This window comes from Aegilops tauschii, chromosome 2 (genome assembly GCF_002575655.3).
Source record: "Aegilops tauschii subsp. strangulata cultivar AL8/78 chromosome 2, Aet v6.0, whole genome shotgun sequence".
NCBI classification, from domain to species: Eukaryota; Viridiplantae; Streptophyta; class Magnoliopsida; order Poales; family Poaceae; genus Aegilops; species Aegilops tauschii.
Genome location: NC_053036.3, coordinates 166,056,343 through 166,061,364, shown reverse-complemented (window position 1 = coordinate 166,061,364; position 5,022 = coordinate 166,056,343).

Sequence of the window (5,022 nt, the reverse complement as noted above, 5' to 3'; positions counted from 1 at the left end):
CATCAAAGACCAAAACTCAGAACAAAAAAAACAGGGACGGGAAGCAAGCAACTTACCCGCGCCGGGCTGGGAAGAAGTGGCGCCCTCCCCACCAACATTTGTTGCCGGGACGGAACCACCGGCACCCGAGCTCGCCCCCTCCTCCTCCATGTGCGTGGGCTCGGTGGTAGATGCCCTTGCCGGGGACGCCCCTCTGGGCGGCGTGGTCGATGGGGGCGGCGTGTTGGGGGTGGCCCTTGGTGGCTCCTCCTGCTGCCGCTCTCCTCCCGCAATGCCGGCAAGGTCAGCATCAAGAATTGACACCCCAATGCTCATTAGTGAAGGAGTGAGCAGTGAACTTACGCTGGGGGCTGAAGCGGGGGTTGCGCCGGGGGATGTTGTCCGGGCTGATGACCACCACCGGTGTGCGCGAAGAACCCACCGGGGGCTTGTCGCCCATCGAGGCCTTGGCCCTCTTCGCCGCCCTCTGGGCCAGCATCTCTGTGTCCCTGTGAAGATAACATCAAGTCAAAGGAGGATAACACCGGCGTGAGTACATGAGATGATGGGGGGCGAAAAACTTACTCGTTCTCCGCCTCCTCCTCCACTGACTTCCTCTTCCTCTTCGGGCTAAAAGACCCGAGGTCGAACTCGGCCTCCAGGGTGCTGTCCGAAGGAGGGGGAGAAGGGGATGGGGGTCTGGCGTCGCTTGGACAAAGAGGAGGTGGCTGCTTTCTTCTTCGCCACCGCTGTTTTCACCACCTTCTTCGCTGCCGCGGCCTTCATCGCCGCGGCTTTCGTCTGGCGCACAGACTGCTCCAGAACCTGTTGCCGCTGCACGGTCTTGCCGGGCCGGACCGGCTCCCCGGAGCCAGCCCGTCGGAGGACGTGCCTCTTCCTTGTGGCCGGGGGGGGGGGTCATCAGCCTCGGCCTCCTCTTCAGACGACTCGTCGCCCACGTCTTCAATAAGGAGGGCCCCGGCGCCCGCGCCGCTGGCCTCCCCGGCAGACTCCGCCCACTAGGCGAGCTGCTTCTCCTCCGCGGCCGCGTCGGCCTCGTCCTCCATGGCGCTGACACTGCGGACCTCCTTGGCAAGTGCCGCCTCCGCCACCCTGGCAGCAATGTAGTCCAGCTCCTCCTTGGTGGTGTCGCGAATAAGCACCAGCTCGTCGCGGACATAACTCTCCAACAAGTTGTCGAAGAACGCTTGCACCTCCTCCGCTTTCGGCTCGACCCAGAGCGGGTCAAGGCCGTGCGCATTGAAGTCCGGAATCATGGTGATGATGGCGGTCTGGTGCGAGTTGTTGCTCAGCGGGACCACTCCCGCCGGCAACCCAAACAGGGGCCCCTTGACGGCCTTGCCGGCCTTCGCGGCCCTGCCAGTCCTCTCAGCCCAGCCGTCATCGCCCACGTTGAGCTAGAAGAGCCTCTAGCAGAAATGGGCGTGCCCCATCACCGTGAAATTGTGCTTCAGGCCAGGACGGAGCCTCATGATGTCAGCCGCGTTCCTGTAGTCCCAGGCCGGCCTCCCCTTGTTGTGCAGCAGGGCGATTCAGTGGCGGATGAAATCGGCGCCAATCATCTCAAGGGTGAGCCCGACCATGGTGAGGCGATGGATCCACTACTAGAAAAAGGCTTACTAGTGGCGCACCAGTTTTGCCTACTAATGGCGCACTACTGGTGCGCCACTAGCACCACGCCACTAGTATTTTTTACTAATGGCGCACCACTAGTGCGCCATTAGTATCTGGTATACTAATGGCGCACCAGGCAGTGCGCCATTAGTATAGGCCACGGTGCGCCATTAGTAAGCCTCCCAGGGGGCCATATTTACCCATGTGCCTAGCCATACTAATGGCGCACCGCGTGGTGATGCGCCATTAGTATCCTTTGGCATACTAATGGCGCACTGCGGGGTGATGCGCCATTAGTATCCTTTGGCATACTAATGGCGCACTGCGGTGTGATGCGCCATTAGTATGTATATTAGGGATTTTTTCTTTTCTGATTTTTGCACAGATTACAAAATATATTGTTGGACAGAATATAAGCAGCACCACACAGCAATAGCAGATTCATCGAATACAATAGAAGATTAGTCTCTGAATACAATTCATCATATTAGTCTCCGAATTCAAAAGACCGAACAAAGATAGAACATTACAAGTCTCGAGACCGCGAGTAGCGAGTTTGTCTTCACATTACAAGTCAATATCGATCATCTAAACTACCATCACATAGAAGAGAGCTGCGGTCATCACGATGAGCATCGTCGCGATGAAACTGGTCTTCATCCGGTTCCTCCAACGCTCCCTCCTCTCTCCCGCTAGATAGCGCGCGTATCTAGATTCCGCCTCCGCCCTAGTGGTGTACCCTTTGTAACTGTTACCGCTGAAACAATGAACCTGTCTCCGACACTCCTCCCAGTCGTCGTAGACTCCGGGAACCTTACCCTTGTACACGACATACGACGGCATCTCTATGCACTAGCCAAACAACAGACAATACATAAGCAATATATAAGTATGCAACAAAAGGATCGGAAGAGAAAAGCAAGACATTAATAGCACGATTCATGGTCCTACTAATAAATAGCATTGATTACATCTAAGTTGAACGACTGTCCAAACCAAAGAGACATACAAGTTCATTAAAGTTTAATTACAACAAGAGCTAATCAATGTTTCAGAACTACACATAGCATCACTACTTTCGACTCGACTCATGGGACCGGAGCGTGGATGAAGCCGCCATCTGTCGTGATGGTCATGAAGTCGCGGGCGTTGTCAGCCTGCATTTGTAGCGTTGTGTCTATCTCGCTGTTGGACGGTTGAAATTTGAGGTAGAACTGCCCCGAGGTACGAAGGACATCTTGATGGATGATTTCTGCAAACTCCGACTGGATGCGAAAGAATTCTTGTCGGATGTCCGCGTCCTGGATTGCCGCCAAGCTTGCGGCCCAATCTTTGAGATTATTTGGTAGCAGAAGGTGATTATGGTCCCGTACGATCGCCCGCATGTGATGGAGGGCGTAGTAGGCATCCTTCTGACCGCCAGGCGGCTGCTTGACGTAGGGGAACGTCGTATTGTGGGTGAACACGTGCCTGCCGTACCTACGAGATGGCCTCTTAAAGGTGCCTCCAGATGCGGCGTAGCCGGGGAGAGCATCATCAAGAACTTTCTTGATATTTGTGTAGTCTATCTTGGAGTCACGGTCCGGGTCGAAATACGTGGCCATGGAATATTTCGGGCTTAAGAGGATGAGTGTGCAATGTGTGTCACTGGACAGAACACAGAATGTTAGAAAAAAAGAACGATCGAAATCTAAGAAATCATATGTTACGGGGCGGTTAGGAGATGACTTACTCGGGAAAGTAAGGCACGAGGAAGTTATCCTTATCTGGGTTTGCCAGAATGACGCCTTCGAGGTATGAACTCGTGACCTGCCGGTCCCCAGCGCTGCCCAAGATCTTGGCACGCATGTAGAAGTGGTCGACTATCACAATGTCCGGGGTCTTGTCTCTAATGATCCGCATCTCCATACTCAGCGAGAACAGCCGAACGAAGGTGTAGTGCAGCGGATGAAGGTTAAGCATAGCAAATATGTCATCAAACCGCAGGACGATCGTACCCCCGACGGCGCTATCCACAAAGCCCTTGCCCTCTGGCACCTTGGCCACGAAAACCGGGTATGCCACATCATTCTCTCTGAGACGCCGCTTCTCCAAAGAAAGAACACTGTCATGGAGACTCCGCATAGCACCAGTTGCAGCATTGAGCATATTTGTCGGTAGCATCGGCCTACCCGCCACATGCACCCTCCTCGAGATATCCTTAGGTGAAGGTGGCCTGCCCTGAGCACGGATCATACTCGGTGCCGGCTGGCTCGCGCTAGCGCCCTTGTCAGTCTTTCGTTTCCGTCCCTTCTTCCTGATCTGCTGTAATGGGATCGAGTTCTGCTCACAGACCGCCTTCTTGAGCGTGTTGGGGCTGATAATATTTGGCACCTCAGCTATCTGAGGCTCGGTGAAGGCGGCAGCTGGAGGCGTCTCCTGAGAACTGAATGCCAGACGACGCCTGTTGCAATTGGGTTTCTCCGCCGTACCAGCTAGATCGCGGTCGTCTTTTTCAGGGTTGGGTTCTTGAGAAGGAGGCCCGCAGAACTCGTCACCGTACCCATGTTCGGCAAAGTACTTATCGACGTTGGAAAATGTACCGCCATCGTTGTCGTCGTCGTCCGGATCCTGTGCCATAGGGATGTCCGGCATGTCCGGTAGCGTTGCGGCGTTCTTGCCATGGCTTGGCGCTGGCACGACTGGCGGTCTTGTCTGTGGGGTGGTGTCCCCCGCCCCCAAACGAATCTGGCTCTTCGGCCAAAGCAGGGGCCAGCTTACACAGGCGCTGAGGGTCATCACATCATCTTTGTCGGCCCCAGCGGGTCGAATCAGAGGTAACAACTTGTCGCAGCCTGGCAGCACCCGAACCAGTTCAACCCTATACAAGGTGGGTGGCGTCGGATTACCGTGGAACACGCGGTTGCCCGGTTGAACGATTCTGCCCTTGGCGACATCGACCAACTCGCCGCCCACGAAGTGCAGGAGAGTGCAAGGAACATCGGTGGCGCCCTGCGAAAACATGTAGGGCGTCAGGGATGCCCAGTCAAAGGCAAGGAGATGAAGTCATCGGCCGAGAGGCTTAGTTACCGTGATGCCGTCGAGCTTGGCTAATGTCGAGGCACCGCCAACGGCGGGCGTGCGCGTGCAACTGACGGAGGGGCCGCTTGCTGGCGAGGTGCCGGCCGGCGTACACCCGGGTGCATTAAGGTCCAATGCCCGTGTCGGCGCCGGAGACACGAATACCGCCTCCGCCGGAGACAGCAATGGCGCCGCCTGCGCATTGTGCGAGTTGCTGGACGTGAAGCTGGGAATCGGGGGAGGCCCCTATTGGCCGCCCGCAATCCACGTCGTCAGCCCCTGAATCAAGGTAGGCACAATGGCGGTGAGCGTCGTTCCCAGTTGTTGTTGCACTTGCTCTTGGACAAT